Raw genomic sequence first — 27,464 nt, 5'->3', positions numbered from 1 at the left:
AAACTTACACTTTCCTTAAAACCATTACTTGTGGCGTTCCCCAGGGATCTATTCTAGGTCCTTTGCTTTTTCTTGTCTATATTAACGACATATTTTTATCTTCTCGTATACTGAATTTTATTATTTTTGCAGATGACACCCAAGCTTTTTACACCCACTCAAATTTTAAAACTATTTTTAACATAGTAAATCAGGAGCTTGAAGAGCTAAGCGATTGGTTGAAGGTCAACAAACTTTCCTTGAACATTGAAAAAAGTAAATAGATTCTTTTCACAAAACCATTAAAGTCAGACACATTACCGTTAAAACTTCCAGATATCTTAGTTGCCAAAACAAAATTAAATAGAGCATTTTCTGTGAAGTTTCTAGAAGTCGCCTAAGCAAGTACTTACCAATCAAAACTAGCCTTAGTCTAAAAAAAAACAAAAGCAAGTATGCCACATATTCACAAATGGATATGTTATTGCTAAACAAATAATGAAAGAACTGAGAGTTCTTAATATTTATGAACAATACATCTATAGCATCGTTCAGTTTATGCTTAAATTAAAAAATAATTTGGTCCCAAGAATATTCCATAATTACTTCCAACTTATTGATCATAAATACAAAACAAAACATTCTAAGCAGAAATACTATTTTACAAAAATGTCTTTGAAACAATCCAAATTCCCAATATCTAGAAGAGGACCACAATTGTGGAACTCATTTCTCACAAATGAGACTAAAACGATAAACTCTTTTCAACATTTTAAATGCGTTGTTAAACAAGAGTTACTTGACCGTAACATTACTGAAACAATCTCTTATTTTTGATAACTTTTACACGTCTTGAAATTTTTTTTTTCCATTTACACAATAGCTGGAAATGTTTATGGTTATATTTATAAAAACGCATTTAATTTATCTATATTTATAAAGTTACATTTACTTGGCTATTTTACTTATACGAGTTTTATATTTATATATATTTAGATATCTTATAATTTGTGTTAATCTTATATTTAATAATATTGATTGTAAAATATAATTGAAATTAATGGGGCAAGATGATAAGACCATTGACTTTGGCTTGCTCCAGTCAATTTGTTACGTTAACAATTTTGTAAAAAAATTTATATTGACGAAAAAAAATATATTAAAAAAAAATAAAAATACCGTCCGAATGAGTTAACTTCATTTTTATCATGAAATGGTATCAACGCGTTCCCATCTAAAACATTAATTAACTCTTTAAATTAAAAGCACAAAAATGACCGAACTTGACTTTATTACATTAGACCAAACAAGTTTCCTTATTTGGTCGTCAATTTTTATTTATAAGAACAGTTTTATTATTTATCATAACATCATTTTTAAATGTTATTTTAAACAAAAAATTATATTGACAGTGTACCTATTTTTATTGGTCTTAGCAATCAAAATCGAGATTATGGACCAAATTATTTTTAACAACTCAATAATTAAGTAAAAACTGCGAGTAAAAAATTTCGGGAAAAGGTTTACACAACAGTTCAAAAAATTGTAGTTTTGAGAATAAATACGAACGTTAAGTTTTTGTGCGTGTATGTGTATGTATTGATAAACATATAGCATGTGTATTGATTTATCCGGTGGCCCCTTTTACCTCCGGGCCCTAGTACTAGAGTACCAACTACCCTACTCTTGTGGGGGCCTTGTTTGGGGGGCTGTGATAGAAAACTTCAAACTGAGTTTTAGCTTAAATATGGCTTCGAAGTGAGTTTTAGCTTGAATTTAATTATTTTTTGCATGTCTAATAAAATATTTGTGCTGTAAAATTTTAAATAGCATTTAAAAAATATTTGGTTAGCTAATTGAGATTAACTATGAATAAAAGAGATGTAGATTAACTATGAATAAAAGAGGTTAACTATGAATAAAAGAGAAGTAGATATATCTTAAGCAAACTTGGTTTAGGTAAGATTTTACCTTAATAAAGTATGCCAATATTTTCAGAAATTTTATTTTCGATTAATTTTATGTGATTTAACCATGTGACATTTTCGTAAAGAAGAACATCTAGAAAAATTATTGAATTTTATCTTTTGCTAATTTAAGCATGGTTGTTGACAACCTTTTTTGTATGAGCATATTCGTTTAAGATATATATTAAATATTAAATGAATTTCACTACCTTTTTATAGTTGTACATAAAGGCCCTCAAATTAAAAATCATACCCCAGAACCGTTTTTCTAATGATAACGTATCAACACGCCAAAAAAAGCCTTAATAGATCCAAATAAATTAACACTGAAGGTAAATGTTTATAAACATAGTAAATGTTCTATGGCATTTGCTTACTTTTTTACTCAATGTTTTCAAACTTTTAAAAAAGTTCAAGATTTTCAAACTTTAAAGTTTGAAAAAGCAAGCACACTGAAAAATTTAAACAGACTTGTCTGTGTAACTTTATACGTGGGTAAGGTACACGGTGATCTTCCGAAATTTAACACTAGTTTGTTGAATTCCAAATTTTTGGACTTTTTATTCTGTTCTGCTTAATAAAAAAATAATAAATCTTCAATGTTCTTTTTATTTTTTTAAATGTTTTTTCTTTTATTGTCTTTTTTTTTTTAAATGGTTTTCTGTTTTATTTTTTTTTACTAATAGTGTACGTAGGCTGGAAAAAAAAATCTCAATATCATATTTTGAATTCAACTTATAGAGCATCAATTTCTTGTATTCCAACGGGATATTTTATTTTTATGCTTTATTTTTTTTTTATTTATTTATATATTTGTTAAACACCCACTATATATTACAAGTAAGGTAAATAAAAAGTTTCAAAAAAAATCTCTAGGATCTAGGAATTTTATTTTCAAGAACATCCTTGAAGATTGTTCTTTGTTCTTTTGAGTTCCAGTACTCAACTGCACATTTTAAGATTTTAAGATCCGTTTCAGGAATTATATTTTTTAAACCAGTAATTTTTATTTTTTCTTTGTGTTGCATTAGTTTCTCTATATTTAATTTATGACTATTGCACAGTGCCTTGACGCTATCTACAAAAGGTCGTGGACCTGATTCGTTGTTCAACTGCGACTTAAGAATATCAAATGTCATTTTATTTTTCAACAGGCAAATAAATAAGTTTATCTTATTTTGTTGCGTAATTATAGATATATCTTCAATACAAAATAGGGGATGTATATAATTTTTACTATGTTTTGAAACGTTTAATAGTGACTTCAGTGCAATTCTTCCTACTATATCAAGCTTTTGCAATAACATTTCTTTATGGTCGCAAAGCTCAAGACCATACGTTAGTGTTGGAACAGCTAAAGTTTTATATAACTGGACAATAGAGTTTTGGTGAACAAAACGAATTCCAGCTTGAATTAAAGACTGTATTACTGCCCGGAAATGGGATATTCGGTTATCAATGTTTAAACGATTAAGTGAGGCAATTGGTGAATATTTTGTGTCCCATATAAAGCCTAGATGAGTAAGTTTATTGTCTAGTTTTATTTTTTGGTGGTTGAGTGTTATCGTGCATTTTTTAATTTGATGTTTTCCCCCAATTTTTATGTTTGATGCCACATCAGAACATGTCAATTTCTAGAAATTGACAAATGCGTTCTGACGTAGCTTCAAACATAAAGGATAAAACTAAAGTATAAGAATATCCCGACTGATTACAAGAATATCCCGACGGAATACGCAATTTAGCTAGAAACAGAATTATATAAGTTAACTAATTATATAATAAAATTAATTATATAAGTTAACTTCTTAGCTTTAGATAAAATCAAAATCTTTTGTTATGATTATATTTCTGATTATATTTCTATTTAAGTACTTTATCTAAGCACACATATTTATTTAATTTTTTTTTTTTTTAATATCTTTGTATATATTAGGGGAGAGTGGGGTATTGGCGAACACCTAAGCGGGAATGCGAATTAAAGACACCAGTTATACAAAATTGATCATATTTATTGCTTATCAATTAGTTTAACTACTCAGCCACAAACCCTCAAAAGGAATTTTTAAAAATCTTATTATAAAATAAAAATTTATGCCAGAAATAAAACCATTAGTGTTCGGAATTACCCTGCCTACGTGGGGTAATTCCGAACACATTGGGGGGCAATCACAAGCACTGTTGTGTAATAGCGAATAAAAAGCTAATTGTAATAACTAAGTCTAAAAACTATATTATGCAACAAAAACAAAAAAAAGGAGTGACTTTATTTCCATAGAAGCTACAACAGAGTGTTACTCAAGAAAAAAGTTGCATAAAATTATCAGAAAAATTTAAAATCAAATTATAGTGAACAACATCCGCAGCTTCATTACACTACTGCACGTCTGGAACTGAGCATAGGATCCCTTCTCAGCAGGTAAAAAAAAATTGTCGAATTTATTTTTTTACAATGCTGTTTTGACCATGTTCGGAGTTACCCCGCGTTCGCCATTACCCCACTCTCCCCTATATATCTAAATATTAATACGCCAATGAATATTAGTGCGCATAGTTTCGTCTATTGTTCCTATTGTTAATTACGGTTCTGTATTCTGTAAAATACACTATTTCTTAGTTTTTAAGTAGTTTCTAGACTTTCATTGCGGGGTTATATGTTCCATGCGGTCTTTCGAGTATGGTCAGCAAGCAAATTAGAGCCTATATATTTTTATTTTCAAGAAGAATTAATGTTGTTCATTGTTTAAAATAAAAATTTAAATAATCGTTTGTTTGTTGTTGGTTGTTTTTATTTTTCTAATTTTTATAGCCTGTTTTCATTTTTTAGAAGAAGTTAGAACTAAAATGACTGTTAAAATAGTTTTTTTTAGTACAATGTTTCTTTTTTAGTAAACTCTTTCAGTTTTGTTGTTAGTCTTTTTAGAACATTTTAAGCAAGTATTGTTTTATTTTCTAGAGCAGTTAAGAGGAGCTGATGGCTTTTTTAGTAAGTCCAATTCATTTTCTTATTTATAGAATAAGATTATTTTTTGTAGAAAGAATAATGAGAATAAAATTTTTTTTATGTATTTAATATGAAAAGTTAAATAAAATAGGACTGTTGTTCGTGGTCATGTAAGTTTATATACATAAGTTTGCGTTTATTTCAATCTATTTTATATTTCTCTATATCTATATGTATATTTTATATTCTTAGGAAAAATAATAAGAAATAGAAAAATTTTAAAAAATTCTTCTGGAATTTGTCAAAATGTTGTGTTATGCTTCATTTTAAGGTATCTGAATATGTATTTAAAAACATATTCAGATACCTTAAAATGAAGCATAACACAACATTTTGACAAATTCCAGAAGAATTTTTTTCCATTTAAGAATTTTTTCCATTTAAGAATTTTCCCATAAACCATTTAAGAAATAAATTAAAAATTTCTAATAAATATTTATTTTAATATATAATATATAAATAATATGTTTTCATGTGTAATAGAGTTAATGTTAATAGTTTATAAAATATAATATGTTCAAAGCTTATCTATGTTTATATTCTGTTTTCTTATTTTAAGTTTAAAAAGTTTTGTTACTTAGCAGTGCGTAAAGCAAGATTGTTATCCTTGCCAGTCGAGAGATGTTACTAAGTTGTGGCACTATATAGTGCTGGGTGGTCTTAATTTCTGTTAATTATTTTTTACTTAAGACACTTTAGAACTAAGACTAAGTATAAATCTTACTATAATTAGTATCTAAATATAAATACTAGAATTTGTTAAGCTACGTATCTTTTCTTTCTTTTTTCAAAGTTACTATTTATAATTTCTTTGATCCATCAGATAAGTGCTAATATTTATATTTTAATTAAAATTCAACCTTACATATATCTACTTTTTATTCTACTCAACTTTGTTTCTCATTACTTTTAGATATTCTACGATATCATGACTGATAAGGTAAAGATTATTATAATAACTTTTTTTGTGACTGTAAAAAATTAGACTATTATCAGATTTGTTTATATATATTTTAGTTCTAATTAGTCACTGCATTCTTATACGAATCAAATTTTATTGTATTTTCAATTAACTGATTATCCTAAAATAAAATGATTATTTTTTTTTTTTTTTTGAAGTTCAAACATAATTGTATTCGTTTATTTTTATTTTTTTAAATGTCATTGCTTTATTAGTTTACGTACTGTTGAAACATGGTTTTAATTTAGTAAATTCATATGATATGAAATTTATTGTGTTAATCATTATTCACAGTTAAGAAGAAATTGGGATTCTAGACTATTGAGGTAAAAATAGTTTTGTTTAGTGATAACGTTAAGAAGCCTTTTTTTTAATGGTTAATTGTGCTATAGCTATTTTGTGCTAATATATACTTTTTTGCCGATGCCATTAAAAACAATAACTAATTTATTAATATAATAACTTATTGTAACTTTTTTTTAACACAGTGTCTTTGAAACACAGTCTGTCTCCTCTGTTTAACAAAAGTTTATTAATAGAGGAGATCACTATTGGAACACTCTGTTATTACTAAGCTCTAATGTATTTTTTGTTACCATAATTGATTTTGACCATGTTTAAGAATTGTTTTACAAGTCACTAATTTATGAACACAATAATAAATATAAAAAATAATGTTCCCCTTTATTAATAAACTTACTTATTCTATAATACAATAATAAATCTGTAAAATAATGCTTTTGTAGTTTGAGATGATCTTTTTTTTTTCTTTTGGTATTGGTAAGTTGTACTTGGCTTTCCTTCTCTGGTGCTTGCTGTTATTAAAAATAACCTAATATTTAAAGTTACGCGCTCTTTACTAAATGCCAATACCAATAAAAGCTCAAGGTTGCTATTGTCCCAATTTATACGGAGGAGTGCACAATGCTAAACTAATTAAAACTTTTATAGCGTTCTTCAGCGAAAAAACCGGGACGATGGCAGCCCAAATAGATGAATTTGTATTTTATATTTGTTAGATATATCAAGTCAAATTAATTATTTATTACTAACCCGTATTACGGGTTGCTTACTGCTAGTATAACATTAATACAACTTTAAAAGTAAAACTATAATAGAAAACTTGATATAATTTTTAACATTACATAATTTGAAGTTTACATTAGTGAGGCGTTTGCATACACTTTTGTTTACATTTTTTTATAAAAAATTCTTATAATTCATTTCACTATATAAACATGGAACATGGAATGGATAGGAATAGAAAAACTTTGGTGAAAAAATTAACTAATAATATACTAAGCTATATAAAATAATAATAATAAACTAAAATTAACGCATTTTTCTTTTTTGTTTCAAATCTTTTAAATCAAATGCTAAAACGTTTGATTTATTCTTAATGTTTCTTAAGAATAAGTCAAACATGTCCACCGTAATACTTTGAATAACTTTTTAGTATTACATTTTATTATTTTTTTCTATAATAGTTTTATAATAGCTTGTTAATTTAACCTTCCTCACAATTGTTATTGATAGTTTTTTTGAGAGTATTACTAACTTAGATCACAATATAAAAACAAGTTTATAACATTTCACTGGTAAAGTTATCAATTTAAAAAATAAATTGGGTTCAAATCAAGAATATCCACAAAATAGACAAAAAAATATATATTTTTTAAATGTTAATATATTAAGTTACGTTAAACACAGCAATTTAATATAAAAATAGCATCGCTATAGAAGGCAAATAATCACATACTACGCTAGTAGTTGTGATTATTTGCCTTTAGTTAGCCTTTAGTCCTTTAGTTGTTTACCAACATTTAAAAATAAAAGATACCAAAACAAAAAACTAAAAAGTTACACTTTGTAAAGTTAGACATATGTTTGACATATATAAAACAAAAAAATATCAAACAACCGATGTCAAAATTTGACTAGCAGTTAGTACTAGTAATTAGTAGTACTATCTAGTATAATTAGTATAATTAGTAGTACTATCTAGTATAATTAGTATAATTAGTAGTATATCTCAACTGCTGTAGAGTAAAAGTAATAAAAATAATTGTTTGAAAGACTAGGTACTAGGTGTTAATGTTCCTAAACCAAATGCTCCGATTATTTACTGAATTTTTCCGATATCTGCTGATAGCATATCTGACATACACGCTTAAATAGATTGTATCAATATCTTTTACATTTCCGGACTGTAGCTGATATTTATTATTTGTCTGTTGTTAAAGGTGTTGCAATATGGACGAGAAAGATACAGCAACAACAACACCTTCTGGAACTGGATATTTAAACAAATTTTTGAATCCTTATCACAAGTTAGAACCTTGCAATTATTAAAATACACGCAAAATATAACTTTATATCAGAAAAAAAATTGAAATGGGTGGTTATTTTACAATTATATTTTCAAGCAAATACTTTTTTTACTAACAAGCAAAATTATCAGTCATTTCCATTACTAAAGTCACCTATATTTTACGGTAATTTGCGGAATAAATTGTAAAAATATTTCAAACTTTGGGAACTAATGTTTCACTTCCAACCATAGATCGCCGTGGTAAACAAAAGCATGTTATATAATGCTATTATAGTCTACTGAAACAATAACTGGCTAACTGAGGCATAACGTTGCGTTAAAAAAGTAATCCACAACATTACAACCAGTACAATTTACCAAGAATGCCCAATGGACGTTAAATTAGCTATTTTGAGAAGCTATTTTGACAAATCTGGTTTTCAGTCAAACAATGAAAAACTGAAATTATTTTACCAAAATTAAGTAAGTTGAAATTAAATATTCACTCATTAATTTTTATTCTTTTCAACTAAAAATGAAGGAAACAATAATTTTATTGAATATGATAACAAATATTTTTGTTGCAAAAATTGAAAACTATTATTCATAAGTATGATAGCTGTAGAATATATCAAATCCAGAGCTACTTCTTGTTATTTTATCGCTCAGTGATATTTTTTAGCAAGGTTTGACAGCTATGAAATTCTAAACAATGTTTCATTTTAAAAATGATAATATGATAAGTTTTAAAATAGACAAATTACTATTTAAATCGGAACAAGCATTAAATAACATCTAAAAATTAAAAGCGGCAGGTCCAGAACCTTTAGTGCTAAAGATATATATATATATATATATATATATATATATATATATATATATATATATATATATATATATATATATATATATATATATATATATATATATATATATATATGTATATATATATACACCCATATATATATACACCCCCAACATTCTTGACCTTCCTACGCCACTGGTTTCAATAACTATTATTAAACAAGTTTTTTAAAGATTAAAACCCAGGCGTTTTACATCAAATAGGAGTTTTCATTTTATTTAGAAAATGTATTACTCTACATGCATGGTTTTGAAAACTTTGTTTTTTGTATACTAAGTTAATAGTATTTTAAGTTTATGATCAATTAATCCACAACAACTAATTTTAAATGGTCACAAAATATTTGGAATGAAATTAAAAATCTGTCTGTAAATTTTTGTTTTTTAAATTTAAAAAAAAACAAGAAAAAAAACAAGAGAAATTTTTAAGACTTTTAGGGGTGTTACATTAAGAGGAAGAGGCATTACGGGAAAGAGCATTAGGGACGAGTATTCTAAGGTTTTGATTGGTATTGAATCCAATCACTGATGTTAAAAAAAGAAGATTTTTAATCATTTTTTGTTATGATTTTTGTTGTATTTTATATTACGAATTTTACGAATTATATACGAATTTATATTAGTTTTTAATTTTTTAAAACGTTTAATTTTTTTTTTTTTAATACCTTTTTACGTATGTGGAGGTTTACAATAAGAAGACAATAACAGATTTTACTATATCAGTGATAACTTTGCTATATTATTGATCATCTTGATTATATCAGGCCATTTTTGTAAAAGATGTGGCTTTTATTAAAACAAAGAAAAATGTTTGGTATTTAATAAATCCCCAAAAATAGTAAATATATTATCAAATGCAACTGAACACGCGGTTGTTGAGCTAGTCAACGAGATATCCAACGCTCTAAACAACAACTATTTTGCATTAGCAGTTTTCATTGATCTGTCAAAAGTCTTTGATACAGTAAACCATGATATATATATATATATATATATATATATATATATATATATATATATATATATATATATATATATATATATATATCATGGTTTACTGTAATTCCTAAATGTAAAATAATTGTTGTTCAGAGCGTCAAATATTTCGTTGACTCGTTCAACAACCGCGTATATTATAGCAAAATTGTTTTCTGTTTTGTTTTTTTGTTGTTTTTTTTTTTTTTTTTTTAAACATTTTTGCTTCCAATAAGGCTGCAAGCAGCCACTAATTAAAGTTGGAAGTTACTGAAAGAGAAGAGATGAAGTTTGTAGAGCAAGATAACGATTGACGGACGACTTAAAGGATTGCAAATTATATGAATCAGGAAAGCAAGATGAAGAAAGCAAATTCCAAAGAACTGATGTTCGAGGAAAAAAACTAGACGAATAAGCGTTTTTGGAGCACTTAGAAACAGTCACAGAAAAAGGATGACACTTAACTAAACGACGAGTAACACGAGAATGAATTTTAGTAGATGGCACAAGAGACGCTAGCTCTTTAGAGCAGTGCCCATTATAGTATTTGTAGAAAAGAGAAATAGAAGCAACATTAAAACAATGTGATAATGGTTGGAGGTTGGCTGCAAGAGCAGGTCCAACTATGTTTACAATGCGTTTTTGCAGCTTGTCAAAAAGAGAAAGGGCATCATTAGAAGATCCGCCCCAGATATGGCAACAGTATTCCATACAAGGCCGGATTTGAGATTTATAGAGATAGAGAATAGAATCCGAAGTAAGAAAGTGACGAGCTCGATAAAGAGATGCAATCTTAGCAGATGCTAATTTTGCAAATGATTTGATATATGGTTTCCAAGAAAGATTGGAAGTAAAAGTTAATCCTAGAAGATGAAGAGTAGGTGACTCATCGAGTACATCACCGTTCAATGGTAGTAAGCAAAACAATGGTAGTAGCAAACAATGCCACCTAAGATGTGAGATTATCTGGAAGATTGTTAATGTAAATTAAAAGGAGTATAGGGCCAAGGATAGAACCTTGAGGAACCCCTGAAGTTACAGAATAAGAAGAAGAGTGTTGTCCATCGAGGACAACTTTTATTTTACGATTGGAAAGGAAGGATTCAATAATTTTAAAGATGTTGCCGGATACACCGTAAGAAGAAAGCTTATGGAGAAGACCAGCATGCCAAACTTTATCAAAAGCTTTTGAAATGTCAAGAGCGATGGCCTTAGCCTCTCCACCTTTATCTAATGCACGATAAAACCTGTCAGTTATTACTGTTAGCAAATCAGCTGTAGAACGAGAAGATTGAAATCCATATTGATGGTCAGAAAGTAAGTTATTAGATTCAAGATGAGAAATTAAGTGTTTGTTAATTAAAGATTCAAAAACCTTGCTTATGATAGGAAGAAGACTTATGGGACGGTAGTTAGACGAATCAGATTGCTCTCCTGAATTTTTGAAGATAGGGATAACAGATGCGGCTTTCCAGCAGGCTGGAAAACAAGACTCTGATAAGCACTTGTTGAATAGTTTTGAGAGTATAGACGACAGCTCCGGAGAACACTTCTGCAAGACAATAACAGGTATGTTGTCCGGGTCACAAGCTGTAGAAGAGTCTAGGCAGGAAACCACTTTACATACAGATGCTGGAGAGATATGAATGTCAAGCAATGGATCAACCTGTTTGTTGGCAATATCAGGTAGAACGCAACTAGTGGAATCAAGAGATGATATTGATGAAAAGTTTTTAGCAAACAATTCGGCTTTGTCTTTAGGTGAGGTAACAAAGTCTGAACCATACAAGAGAAGTGGAATTATAAATTTTCCCTTATTATTGATATTATTAAAGATCCTCCAGAAGTCACGAAAGCCTAATTTTTGAGATGAGATACGAGATTTCATGACCTGAGAATAGCGGGTTTTGGCGTTAAACAAAACCTTTTTACAATTGTTTCTAGCAGTAATAAACAAACGTCTGATTTCTGGAGAATTGTTTTGCTAATAGATATGGAAGTAACGGTTTTAATTGGCAATTGCAGCAGCACAATGTGAGGAAAACCATGGAGAAGAGTGAGGCTTGACAGGGAATTGCCAAGAGGGAATAAAAGTTTCCATGCCAGCCTGAATCCACAAAGTTATGTAAGAAGCACATTTGTTGACAGGAAGACAAAAGATTTCTACCCAAGGGCCATCACGAAGAAAATCACGGAAAGAATCCCAGTCAGCTTTACTGTAGTTGTAAGAGATTCGATAATAGGGGGATTCAGGTGATGAAGAAGAATGAGATATTAGTTTTAGAGAGATCAAACTGTGATCAGATGGGTGAATGTGGAGAAACTAAGCACTGACTAGGATCAGAAACAAGACATAAGTCGAGTAGAGAAGGTAGTTGATTCGGGTTCTCAGGAAAGCGAGTTGGAAAGTTGACTATTTAAGTTAGGGATTGAGAAAGGCAAAAGTTGTGAGCTTTAATGTGTGTAGAGTCACTGACACTAGAGCCAAGCCATTCAGAGTGGTGAGCATTAAAGTCACCGAAAACAACTATATTAGCTGACTGATAAAGAGAGAGGGCTTGGTCAATATGATCAGAAATAACGTCAAAAAGAATGCAGTCTTGAGATGAAGGAGAACAATATAGAACAAAGAGATAGGCAATAGAGTGAACTGGTGCTAAACGAAAGCACATGAAAGAATAGTCTCTGGATTCAAACCTAGTTTCACGACAAATCGGTGAATTCTTACGAATGCAAATGCCTAGGCCAAGCATGTGACTATTGGAGTCTTTACGAATTAGATTAAGATAACCGTCAACACTAAAATCGCAAAATGAGACAGCCGAACTCAAATTAGTCTCACAAAGAGCAAGTAGGTCTGGTGAACTTTGCAAGAGATAAGACTCAACAGAAGAAAAGTTACTTCGAAAACCACGAATATTAGTGAATGATAGGTTTAGAGAACTTAGTGATGATGATGGCTTTTTGTGTTTTATAGTTTTTGGTACTTCATTCATTTTTAAATTAGATTGAAGAACTTGACTCAAAGTTCTTCAATCTAATTTAAAAACACCGAACACCGTTTAATAGCCCAAGCAATTGCCTCATTACTACTAATAAACCCTAAGCCGTAACAAAGGGCTCCAAATGTGGCCTCCGCAATGCACACCAAAAGTACAAACAGGGACACCATCCATGCGCAACATGGCACTGTTAATACTTTGATATTTTTCAGCTGTTGATGGAATCAGCCTCTCTGAGAGCTACCACAGAGTTTGGGAAACCTGACTGCCAGCCGGCCTCAGAACCATAAAACTGAGTTTTACCCTCATTACCCTGAGCTGTACCCTCATTAGAAGATAATAGAATGAGTTGCCTAGTCATAAAAATAGAGACACAAGCAAAACCCGTGTATTGAGTCAAGAAGATCCAGCATTCAACATCCTAAACTGGAAACAATGTATTAAAAATACATCTGCGCCAGTCTAATAGATGAAGAAGGGGTGCGAGGCTGGTCAACAGATAGAATCTGTTTACCCCTTAAGTCTTTGCCTAGGAGGCCTTCTACAAGACAGTAGTCGGGTGCATTTAACATCTGCCCAAGATGAGTATTTTTATCGAGACACCATCTCTAGCCTTTACTCAACCAAGAGCCCCAAGGCAGGGGGTGTTTTAAATCGGAGTTGGCATCTACTAGCCTTTGCCTAAAAAGGCGTATCCTACAAGGCAGCAGGACATGAAGCAAATTGTACTGGGTTACATGTTACCAGTAGCAGGATAACCTGATCTGACTGGTTTATCTTTAAACCCAAGTAAATTTTTTACTTTGATGCCATTGTTTTTAAGTTTAATTAGCTGTATACTGCTGGACAAAGTTAACAAGTGATTTGTAAGTAATAAACTTTCTCTGAATGCTGATAAAACTAAATTTACCTTATTTCATAAATCAAATAAAATTGATATCATCCTATTGAAATTATCAAATCTTATTTTAAGCAAAACTATTATTAAAAGGAAACCATCGTTCAACTTTGTAAAAGTGTAGAGGTGGATGAAAATTTACGATGGAATTTTTATATCAACAGTCTAGAAAAATAAATTTCAATAAGTATTCGAATGATTTAAAGAGTTTAAACCATTTCTTAATTTTAAATCACTTAAAGTTTATACTTTTTTTCAAAGTTACTTAATACATTGCAAGATCATTATCATTTGGGCCAATCATAAAAAAGTAAAAGAGTATATACTATATGAGGAGCCCATTTGGAAAACACGTTATGTCCGAGTAAGTTTGATTTTGAGAAAATAACAAAAAAATAAACAACTCTTGGTTGCGCATCAACAGAAATTGATACTTTGTTTGTACATTTTTAAGACTAAAAGTTTTTAATTGGTCTAATTGTTAAATAGATGACAGATTTCAGTATACAGAATGTGGATTTTTGTGACGCGTTTTGCAGATGGGCTCTTAATTATAACTTTTAGTTTTTATATTTACGCCTTTTTAATAAGAAATTTGTAAATCACGATTTTATGAAAATGGAGCTCCGTGATAAGACATTGTCTTCTTCTTGCTCCAGCTATTTATTTTATTGTTTATGTATGTAAATGAATATTATATTTATAGTAAAAAATGAAATAAACAAAAAAAGTAAACAATTAAAAAAAAAATTAAAAAAATAATCTACAGATGTTAGAATTACTCTGATTTACGTAGCCGAGTATATTGTCAAAAATGTTGAAGATTCATACGGCTCTTACATTTATTATAAGAAGTTTAGACATTTTTTTTAGGAAATCAATTATAAAGGATTAACTGTGTCTGGTGATTTTGTATGTCAATAGGTGATACATTGCTATATTATGTTACTTGAAGTGGCTGATACTGCATTCGTTTCTGCATATATTTGTATTCAAAAATACTCCAAAAAAACATTAACTACATTATTTGTTACTGATTTATAAGTAGTATTACACTCAATCTATTTGACTCATTAAGAAATATATTCCGATAAAAACGTTTTTTCAAAAACGTAATCAAATGCACATTTTTGAAAAAACGTGTGACCAATTTCATGTGACAAATAACGCAAGTAAATTACTTGGAGTGAAAATTTTTTAATAACAATTTACAATGGTAACTTTTTTAATTGTAATTTATGGGTAATTTAACAACAATTCCTTTGTGAGTTTATCAAAAAAATACAAAAGTATAAAAATCATTGGAAGCATGTAAAAAGTCTTTATTTTTTGATTTGTCTGAAAAATATTTTTTCCCAATCGTCAGATGTTCAATTTTGATGCGATTCAGCCAAAACCAGACAGCAGTTTCTTGAGGCGCTTGGTTAGCAATTAAAACAATAATGAAATTTATATCCAAAATTTTATTGTATTTATACGTAGTGAGTATGGAAACAAGTCCAGACAAGTTAAAAACAAACAAATTCAATATGAATGCAACGATTTACTCCAGTGGACACATCTGTAAGATGTCAAGCGGACGTTCTGCGCCTGCTGGAGTTAATGCATAAACATTAAAAAAAAACATTTTGAAAATATTCAAAAATAAGCCTGAATTGTTTTTAAGCTCTTATTTTAAGACTCGACCTCTCAAACCTGACAATGAATCCAAATTTTTTCACTAAAACTACCACAGTGGACAATGGTGTACCAGTCACTTATAGGAAGTTTAAAAAAATATTTTCGTTAATGTTGAGGCAATTGTTCAGCAAAAATTTTTATATCGTTTTAACACATATTTTTATTCATATACATTATTCTGCCAACTATAAATTCAGTTTTGCCGACTCCAGTGTTCAATATGCTAACTAATAAATTTAGTAGGAGGGCCAGACACCCCCTATCCCCCTTTCTCGGGACGCCTCTGTTAGGATATATACTTTCATGAAGCCACTGTCCATCAGTAAAAAGTTATAGATAATGTCATTATATTATTATTATAAGACTGATCAAGTCAATTCACACTCAGAATGTTCAGAACATAGGGATAAGATTTAAACGTAAAATAATGTAACGATTTGGTACCTTCTTTTTACATCTTTATATCTCATCATCAAGTTTGTTAAACCTCAAAGATATGAATCAACCCAAGGTTTTCAAACTATATTGTGTAAACCAAAATTATCCTCTTGAAACGCAGTATGTAGTTTAAATTAAGTTACAATAACATACTAGTGCTAAAATTATTTAGGTAAAAAACCCATCGTATTAGTGTATTTATTTCCCCAAGGTGGTTCCCCCCCTCCCTAGGTGGTTCCCCCAAGGTGGTTAACCCCCCAAAGGTGGTTCACATATTAAAAAAAATTTTAAATATGCTCAACCAGTACAACTTTTTTTTTAATTATAAAATAAATAATATAAAAATGAAAATAGATAATATAAAAATGAAAATTTATACTTTTTGCGTATATTTAAGTAAAAAAAAAAAATTCCACAACATGACAAAAAAAAATTTTAACTATGAATAAACCTCTTAAAATTTCGGGTCAAAAGCAGCTGTTTAACTTAACTTATGAGTTTTAAGTTTTAAATTGTATGAAATTCGCAAAATATAATAATCAAGTGTAAATAAAAAGATAATAAAGCTATATTTTTAAATTTTAGACAAGTGCAACTTTTTTTTAAATGAAGCTAACCTCTCCTAGGCCAAAGGGGTCACTACAGTCGAGGAGGCTACTTTTTTTATCTTTTTTTTTTAACGTTTTTTTTCTTTATTATCATTGTGGTTGTAACTCTCAATCTCTCTCTCTCTCTCTCTCTCTCTCTCTCTCTCTCTCTCTCTCTACCTCTATCTTACTCTCAATTCTTTAACTCCAAAACACAAACCTTATCAAACAAGGTTGAGCGTGGATGTGAGGATCGAACTCGCAATTTGTCGCTTTAAAAGCTAGCGCTCTATTACTATACGAGACTTGCGCCCTAATAGTACTACAAAAACGTACCATAAATATTTTTTGGCTCAAAATTCAATTTCACTGCAGAAATTATATTTTTTATATATTTTAACTTTTTTTTAATTTTTTTATAGTTAGTTTTTACTATAAAGTCGAGATTTTATGTTAAAACAGATAATTTTTGAAACCCAACTGTTTTATATTTTTGTAAATCTTCAATTGAAACTCATTTGCTAATAACTTTTTTTTTCATTTGTACTAACTTTTAAAGTGATATCATCACTTTAAAAGTTATTTTCTATAAAACCTTTTATGAATAAGTGTAAAGTGTTATACATTTTTGAAAGCATCATGTTACAAAGATTTTAGAACAAATTCATATTTTTAATTATATGGTTTTGTTTACTAATAATTAATTGAACTATAAAATGAGCCAGAAAATAAAAAAATCTTAAAGTTCACCAAAATTTTCAGTAATCCCCTACGCTTCCCCTTCATTTTTCCGTAATAAAATGCGTGTCCATCAAAATGTAATCATTTTGATGGACATGCATTCTATTATTGGTATTATTGGTTGTTGTAGATGAAATAAAAAGCCAAATATACTCTTTGCGGCCATCTATAATTAACAAATGTTGTATAGGAATCAGAGGCGTAGAAAGAATTTTTTGGTGTTCGAGATAGGTAACTTCCAGACATGGAGCAAACTTCAAACATTTATATGTTTATACTTATGTCAAATAATGAGGGTTTGCAAAAAATTGCGATGATTGGAGGCTGGGAACAAAAAGCCCCAAAATTTTCGCACCCTGCCGCAAACGTGAGAGCAACAAGTTGATGAAGTATTTTTGTACTATTCCTAACTAGACTTATAATCATCGATATATTTTAAGTTTCATAGTATTATCTATTAGCGTGTAAAAATTATTACCATATAAAATTTGCAACCCCCTCAAGTTGAGGGGGTGGGTGGGGTTTAAACTTTATATGGTCATAATTTTTGAACGCTAAAATATTTTAAAATGAAATCTAAAATTTATCGATGAATATAAGTTTAGTTAAGAATAGTACAAAAAATACTTCATCAACTTGTTGCTCTCACGTTTGGGGAAGGAGGGGGGGGTAAAAATTTTGGGCTTTTTTGCTCCCAGCCTCCAATCATCGCAATTTTTTGCAAACCCTCATTATTTGACATAAGTATAAACATATAAATGTTTGGAGTTTGCTCCATGTCTGGAAGTTACCTATCTCGAAACACCAAAAAATTCTTTCTACGCCTCTGATAGGAATACAAGTGAAACATGAACTTTTTTAACAATGATAGTTGTAAAAGTGGCTCAGATATTAACGGATACACCTTCTGCGTCGGCCCGAAAATAAAAGTTCTTATCAATTCGGACTGTCCTTATTACATGCATGGATTCGGTGTATGGAATTGATATTACATAGTTTTTACAACCTGTCTTTCCAAACATGGTCAGCTAAAAGTGAAGAAAAAAAATGACAAAAGAAAAAAAAAAAAAGACCTCGGTACAGAAACATTTTCGTGAGCAGCTAGGGTTAATCGTTGACAAACCGAAACAAGTAATTGGTAAGACCGGTGATAGTAATACTGCGAGGAGATTTTGTTATAATGCAAGCTGCTCTTCTGAAATCACTGGAGCAAATAAAAATTTGATTAAGCAACTTTACATAATTCTACGAGCTCTTTCCTCAGGTGTTATAATAAATGCTGAAAGTTTTGGGACATATGCTACAGAAACTGCCTACATTTATGTGAGTAATTATACTTAATACTATATGCCGTCTTCAGTACACAAAATTTTACTTCACGGAGAAAATATCACAAAACATTTTACAGTACTGCCTATTGGTCAACTTTCAGAAGATGCGCAATAATCCCGTATTAAAGGTGATAAGAAATTTCGCCTTCATCATGCCAGGAAATGTTCTAGATTAGCAACAAATAAGGACGTATTTCATACTCTTCTGTACACTTCCGATCCCTACATCACCAGCATTAGAAAACCGTACAGCAAAAATGTCCAAGAACTTGATGAAGATACTTTGCAGCTTCTAAAAGTTGACATATTTTATTCGATAAAAACTCACTGTTTAAAAATTGTTATTAATAAACTATTCTGAATATTTCCATAATAAGCATTTTACAAACTCTTGAAAATATTCATGTAAATGTTGAAATATATGCAAATTAATTACACGCAACAATTAAAAAATCAAACTATTAAAGCAGTCAAGCCTAGTATAAGGAAAATGTTTCATAAAAAGTTTAAAAAATATGTGTTTGTTTTTAGTCTAGAGTTTAGCCGAAAGCTCGTACAAATTTTTTAAATAAGCTTTTTATGAATTTTTTGCTGTTTCGAATACTATAATTAAAAAGAATATGTTTACTTGAAAATAAAATTAAAAATTAAAATTTTGAATTTTTTTGATTTTTATTTACAAACTTTATATTTAAATTTTTTTTTATAATATATATTTATTTAGAAACGTCATATACTATTTTACATTTGTGCAAAATTTTAACACTTAATCTTTAGAAACAAAAAAGTTATTGATTTTTGATCCAAAACATACCTTTTTTTTCCACAGTGTTGCATTTTAATTGAAAAATATAAAGTCTTAGTGGTTGTTGTAGAATCGTTGAAATTTGATCAAACTTCTTAGACACCATTTTCTCCATCATTAAAGTATAGTACTGAAAAGTATAATGGATTTAATCAAGTCAATATTTGTTGTAAAAAAAATGTATTACATAATTGCAATAAATAATATATTTTCGAAAGAAAAGATATTATACATATATATATATATATATATATATATATATATATATATATATATATATATATATATATATATATATATATATATATGTGTGTGTGTGTGTGTGTGTATATATATATATATATATATATATATATATATACATAAATATATATTTTAAATATATTTTCCATAGAAAATATATTAGACAGCTCTATAGAGCTGTTTAAATCTTTTTCTCTCTGCCGCCCTGTCTACAAATGCATTACAGGTATTAAAAAATGTTTATTTTTTAATATCTAAACAATGGCTTTTTTTTTTTTTGAATAAAGCATGACTTTATCAATTTATTATCACAGTGTCTAGTTTTGTACGCATGTCCACGGGATTGAATATTATGTAAAAATTAGAAGTTATTTTATTTATATTAAAATATTTGCGGTTATTTAAGGGAATGAATGTGATTAAATGCATTTTAATTTCATTTAATTGCTGCCTATTGTTAAGCCAGCTTGCAAATGCTTGTACTTTTATGTTTTGTTTATTTTTTGCAACTTATGCTGAATTAACTCACATCCAAAACACATGGCTGTTGTTAAAATTAACTTAAAGTGAAAAAAGGTTATCTGAAAAATAAAAAATAGAAAAGAAACGGTCAAAATATTGATTTGTGTGCAGATTTTTTATATCTTGCACAAACCCGTACGTTAGTGCGTATTCTTTTTTTAACCACTGCATTCTGTAAATAGTTTCGTTTATAGAGTCGTAAACACAGAAATGGATCATGAACACAATAAATTTGCTTATATGATCAAGCTGAGTCAGTTGAATTTGTAAATATTAAAAACTTTTCTGCAAAGATTTATTCAAACGAATACATTAAAATGTTGCTACAATAACTCTTTTAATTTCAAATGATGAAAAAACTTTTCAGACACTCCATCATTAAAATATAAAACTGCTAAGTATAATGCCATTTCAAAAATTTATCTGTTAACAAAAACTGATTATGGTAAAAGTGGCCATAATATAAAATTTGATGGTAAATTGATGAATGTTTTAATTCATTACAATGAATTAAGGACATTCATCGATTTACCATCAAACTTCATACAATTTTTATTGGTCTATTTTTATGTCTATTTATTTACAAGGTGTATTTTTCATGGACACAATGACTACATGTTTATTTTTAAATATTCATGCCTTTTTTCAAAATTGCTCCATCCCACAAAATTTTTTTTCCTATTCCTCTAAAAGCTATAATAGCACGCAGATTTGCTTCAAAAACACATTTCCTTTAGATGTATCAAGGAAAAGAAATAATAAAACAAAAATGACCTTCCGTTTTAATACCATTTTATTTCACCTATGCAATATAAATATGAACCTGTTATAGGTTTTACTAATTGATACATTTATTTTTATTAAAATTATTTTTTTTTGAATACTTTTTAAAGTTTAAATTGTAATAATAATAAAAAAAATTTAATTGTGTATTATAATTTTTATGGCATAATATAACATAGATATAAAATCAACAAAGTAAAAAAAAAACAAATAAGGTTACTGTTATGGTTGCATGAAAGAAAAAAACTAAAAAGAATCTCATTGTGCAGCCCATGATACCATTCAAAGTTTAGTGCAAATGTATGTGAGAGGACTTAAAAAAATTTCATTTTGGTTCAAAAAAAATAGGCTATCTTTAAAAATTGAAAAAACAAAATGGATACTTTTCCATCCAAACTATAAAAAACAGATACTGCCTGTAAATATGCCTGATCTTTTTATAGACAATGTCATCCTAAAAAGAGAAAAAGTGTCAAAATTTAATAGGAGTTTTTATTGAAGAAAATCTGTCTTGGAAATCACACATCAATAATATTTCTAACAAAGTTGCAAAAAAAATTGGAATTCTATACAAATCCAGAGGTATTTTAAACAAAAAGCAATTAACACAATTCTATTACTCTTTTATTTACTGTCAATTATGCAAATATTTTATGGGGAATTACACATAAAACTAAACGTAAATCTCTTTATCGGCATCAGAAACACGCAGCTCGCATAATAAATTTTGAAAATTATTTTTCGAACTCTGAACCGCTTTAAAGAAATGGACGCCTTAAATGTTTATTAACTAAATGTATTTAATGTTTTGTGTTTTATGTACAATTGTAAAGAACTTATGTTTTCTAAACCTTTACAAAACTAAACCCCAAAACAAATAAAACCTACGTAGTAATAGCATTTTAGAAAAACCTTTTCGCAAAAATAAACAAGCTCAATTTTGTATTTTTGTTTTATTTTGAGTTTCACTTCTGAAGTATGTAGAGTATTAAATTTATGATATATTTAGTGATTATATATTTTCAGTATATATTTATTTTATATAGTATATAGATATTTTTATTGTAAAAGAAGATAGAGTTTTGTTAAGGGCTTCGTGATAAGGTCATTACGATCTTCTGAAGTCCTGCCCGTATGATATTATAAATCTTAGTGTAAATAATATTATACGGCAAATAAAAAAATAAAAATAAATAATAAATAATTGGTAACATAAATAAAAGAAATTAGAGTTTAATATGGTATTGATAAAAATATATTTTTGAACTTTATTTTAGATTTTAGAATTTACTATGATATCGATAAAAAATATATGATTTTCAATTTATCATTAAGAATATATATATGTTTAGAGTGTGGCTTAGAGGTCAAAGTGATGTAAAGTTTGGGAGAAAACTGGTTTGTGTTAAAGATTCTTCTGATTTCGTATTAAACATTATAAGTAAGAGATAATTGGATCTGTAAACAACAGTAGTGCAAGTATCAAAAGATGTTGGATAAAGTTTATCGTAAATTTGTATTAACATCTTCTATTCACTTTAACTTTAAGTCAACAGGGTTAAAAAGAGTAAACTCAGGAAATTAGAGGGTTTTATGAGTCTGGTGTGCAACGAATACAGCTTATTGCTATCGCTAAAAACGTTCCAAAAGTCTATCTTGTTTAGATATAAAAAATGTTTAATTTTTAATATCTAAACAAGATCCCTTTCATTCGCAACTTTACAATATGTTTTCACTTGAGATTTAAAAAAAAAACTTTATATTATCAAAATTCATAAGTAAAAATAAAACAAAAACAAAAAAGTTAAAAACAAAACCATATACGTAACGATCTCATAAATGAGAATAGAACTAAGGTATTTTTAAAATAATATAATTATCATTTTTGGTCATCTGAATGGAATAAATTATTTTTTGTTAGTTATTATTAATTTAATCTTTAAGAATGTTTGCATCACTTAAGTCAAATAAGTGCTGTTTGACTTGAGCTTGCAAACAAGAGTAGGTTAAAAAGTAGGTATTACTCGTTAAAATGTGGAGGGTATCGTTTTTCAAAACGTTTTAGTTATAATTTCTAAGACCAGATGAAAACTTATTCTCAAAATTTCATATAAAAAGATTTTTTAGAAATTAAGATGATCGTCATGTAAAAACATTAAAAAATTCAATTTTTTATTTTTTTGCTGAATCAGAAAAATCATGCATTTTTTTATATGAACTTTGGTATATATACCAAAATTCAAATAAAAAAAATTGTACGATCAAACTCTTTAATTTTAAGAAAGCGAATCTTATGCATATTTTTGCTGATTCGGCATTAAACAATATGAGAAAACAAACAAACAAAATTAGGGGAACATTTTTTTTTACATTTTTTAAAATTAATTTTTTTTTACAAATATCTATTTTTTATTATTAAAATCAAAAAAAAATTTTCTATAAATATTAATATAAGTATAAATAGTTTTATAAATATCCTGCTGTATACAAGCAGGATATTTATAAAACTATATTCTAAGAGCCCGTGGCCTCCAGAACTACTAAAAATTTCTCAGCGCATACCTCTAACACAAACAGGAACAATGGACAACTGTGTAATTCAGGGTGGTGAGCACGATAGCTTTGACAGGTAACAGGTACCAAAGGTTTTTAAAACGCCGACAAAAATTTATCAAATTATAAAGCGTAGTTTTTTTTTTGATTTTCTTCGAAACAGTATTAGAAATTACGTCATCCATTGCCAGACACTTAACATAGTAACCCAATGCCAGACACTCTTAAACTTCAAAAAATTCTAACTGTACTAACGTTATAGTATAAAAGTGGAATTTTATATGTGTTACTTGAGTATCTATTAGATAATAAAAAAAGTTAACAGTTAACCATGCATGTATTAAAATGGAACAACTTTGGCTGGAAAAGAACATGATGGAGATTTACCAATAATTATAAATTGTTAAGACTTATCAGCATTGTAAAGTTTTGAAATAAATAATTTACCGAATAATTTTTAAATAAATCGGTTTGAAGATTTTAAGCCCTTGGTATTTAAAATTTATATTGGGCATGACATAACTTTAACACCAAAGTTTCCTATTATGATCAATTATGTATTTGAATTCTGAAATACAAAAAAAAAAGTTTCGGAATCTATTTTAAGCAATTGTTAGAAAATCTTCACTATCTCTTCAACGTTGAATCACTGATCCGTTACAAGGTCTATTCTAATAAATCCAAACATGGAAACAGTTTATATAGAAATTTCAAAAAAAATTGCCCCAAATACAAGAACATTATTTTATCATCTAATAGTTAGATAATCATCTAGCTGATAGATGAATATCTAACAGCTATTGAACAGTAACAGAAACCAGTACCATTTTTTACGCAATCAAACGTGCCCCCCACTTTTTTTCTGAAGTTTTTTTATTTTTTTATTTTTATAGAAAATTCTAGATATAGAGTACTTTTTTTAAAAGTTGACAGTTGTGCCCCTTCACCTTGAAACCCGTGTCGTCGGCCCTGGTAGCTAAGGTTTTTACTATTACGTTTTTACGTACATAACTAACATTATTTCAAACTTATATATTTGTCTGGCTAGTAGTTAGATCTGTAAAAAAACGTGTAGCTAATAAGGAAACGTCTTCTAATAGTATAAAATGTACTATTAATATAACATGTATAAAATTCCGCTTTTATACTCTAACGTTAGTACGTTAGTACGGGAAGCCGGTTAACACAAGGAGTACAGTTAGCACAAGTTTGTTCAACTTTATGAAGTTTAAGGGTGTCCGGCAAGAGGTTGTCAACATGCTATGTGTCTGACAATGGATGACGTGATTTATAAAAAGAATTTTTAAAAAAGTTAAAAGAAATTTACACTTTTTAGTTTGACAAATTTTAGCCAGTATTTTAAACATCTTTGGTAACTGTCACCTGCTAAAACCACCATGACCTAAAGTACAAAGTTGACTATCATTCCCACTTTTGTAGAAATATGCGCTGAGAACTTCTTAGCTTTTATAAATTAACGTAGATATGGTGGCCACGGCGTTTAGACCTTTAGTAAGTAAACTTAAGACTATTTTTAGTTCCATGAATGCTTCGCGTATTTAGAAAACTTGAAAAGAGACAAAGTTCAATAAAAATCACCCAATAATACTTTTAAAGGGTTTATTAAATTCTAGTTTGCAACTTAAACTCAGATTGAACCCTGAAAATTTTATTCAAAAATAATTTATAGAAGCTGAGATATGAATGATTTAAGTACGAAAAATCACAAACAAAGAAAACCAACAAAACCAAAAATTTTTTGTTGCACTGCATAAACAAAAAAAAATTAAAATTCTTTAAAAAAAGTTATTACAAGTTTGGTTTAAAATATTGGCCTAAAACAACCAAAGAGCATTTCTGCTAAGGGCGTTGCTAAAAGAAAAACTTTATACATGACAAAATCACTCTTAAAACTATCTAGCATTGACAGTGGAGTTCCACAGGACAGAGATTTGGATCTAACATTATTATTAAAATGTTAAAGATTTACCCTCTATTTTTAATATTCACATACAAAACTTTGTTTAAAAAACAACATGTTACAATAGTTATTTTTCATTGAGGTTTATTTTTTCTCTTATGTTATATACTGACAATGCCAAACAATATAGCTCATTTAACGATACGGATCATAGTCACGATATAGCTGTAACCATCAACAAAGTTTTTATTTCTTCAAAAAAATGACAGTTATAAATTGCCAGCAGCAATTGTTTTACAGTTAGAATAGCACTTTCTTCATTTTGTAAATTTTAAATAAAAAATGGAGTTCATATTTAACTTGGTCTAAAAATCCGAATGACCTGATTGTGACTTGGTGTTACAATTGTTCGTAAATATTCTTTCTTTCTCAGAGTTGATAATATTTAAAATAATTTGCGTCTAATGTCTTAAATGCCAATAATATCAAGAGCTTTAAAATAAAAATTCTAATCAATTTTAAAAAATCCTGTTCTTGCTAAATGTGTAATCTCGTGTAAAAGTTTTTATTTTTGTCATACTTTATTACTTAATTTTTTAATCTAATTTTAATTAATTTTAATTTTATTTTTTAATTTTTTATTTTATTGTTGTGGGGAACGCTGTTAGAGTCCTATTTATTTTTTTGTCCTGCGTGTCGTTTACAACATGTATTGTTTTGATAAATTTAAATCAAATCTAATTCAAATTAAGTTTAAATTAAATCAAGTATCATTAAAGGAAGTAAATTTCAAAAAAATTGAATTTATACAAAACTGTAAAAGTATATATTTTCTAAAAGAGAATAAATTTCTCTAATAAAAAAATTTTGATTTTTTTTTATCGGAATTTTTTTACTAGATGACCACACTGTTGTGAAGCCAACCCATGTAAAATTTACACCCCATATCCCTTGTTTTGAAGAAATTATAAACTTTATTCTAATAAGGTTATAACCTTACTGCTAATAAACTAATTTTTAGAGCATTTTTATTCCTAGACTCTTTTTTGCAAAACATTCTTATATAACGTAAGCACGAACTTAAAAAAGTTTGAAGTTTAGAACTTACCTGGCAGTTACTTAAGTCGAATACCAAAAATCCCTGAAACGCCCCCGTTTCTTTTGCAACTTTGACAAAAGCTTTTTTGAAAGTTATAAACTGGTGTTTTTAAAAATAAACTCAATGATTTTTGCAGCCATGTTCTTAATAAAAGAATACCATCCTTAATCACCCAACTCTTTTCTCAATCACACAAATTCTTTAAATTCACAAATCTCGAACATGTATAATCGCAAATATAAAAAAGCTCTCATAGGTTTGGCGTCGATGTTTTTAGTTAATGACAATTTGAAGGAAATCTTATAATAATATCTAAGAATTTATATTGGTGCAACGTAATTAATCCTTACAGTCAAACATTTTAACTGTGTGAAATAGCTTAAATATTTCCGTATTTAAAAAAAAGTTTAGACGAAGTTTTAAATGACTCATATTTCTTATTCAACCCTATGAAATAATAAAAAAATATTGACTATATCAAAATCAATCAATAGTGTTACTATTTTACAATCCTAAAAGAATACGGTTGTATGTACAATACACATATGTCACCAGGGCCGGCGCATGTGTCTATACAATTTTTGGTGACTAAAAAAAAAGAAGTCTTTGTTTTTTGAAATTTGCTGACTGCCTGGTCGACATCTGCCAACTGACTGTCTGTATTTGCCGACTGACTTGTTTTAAGGGTCTACATTTGCCGCCTAAATGAACAAAAAAATTCGTTGCTTGGGGCGTCACTCCCCCCCCCCCCCACACACTCCTTCGAGCCAGCCTTATACGTCATAAATTTAGACTAAGTA

General features: G+C 28.5%; 1 protein-coding gene and 1 long non-coding RNA gene across 2 annotated transcripts in view; both read right to left on the bottom strand.

Moving 5' to 3' along the window:
* Positions 1–27,464, bottom strand: part of LOC100198598 (ubiquitin-conjugating enzyme E2 N) — an 88,261-nt gene that overhangs the window by 59,440 nt on the left and 1,357 nt on the right. The gene's annotated exons all lie outside the window — the stretch shown is intronic.
* Positions 17,696–26,910, bottom strand: LOC136090596 (uncharacterized). The gene is made up of 3 exons (XR_010643552.1): positions 26,674–26,910; positions 19,553–19,673; positions 17,696–19,030 (listed from the first exon to the last, which is right to left on the bottom strand). It is a non-coding gene; the product is annotated as an uncharacterized LOC136090596 (long non-coding RNA).

This window comes from Hydra vulgaris, chromosome 14 (assembly GCF_038396675.1).
Source record: "Hydra vulgaris chromosome 14, alternate assembly HydraT2T_AEP".
Classification (NCBI taxonomy): domain Eukaryota; kingdom Metazoa; phylum Cnidaria; class Hydrozoa; order Anthoathecata; family Hydridae; genus Hydra; species Hydra vulgaris.
The sequence above is the reverse complement of the archived record's forward strand: the minus strand, read 5'-3'. Positions and strand labels throughout refer to the sequence as shown.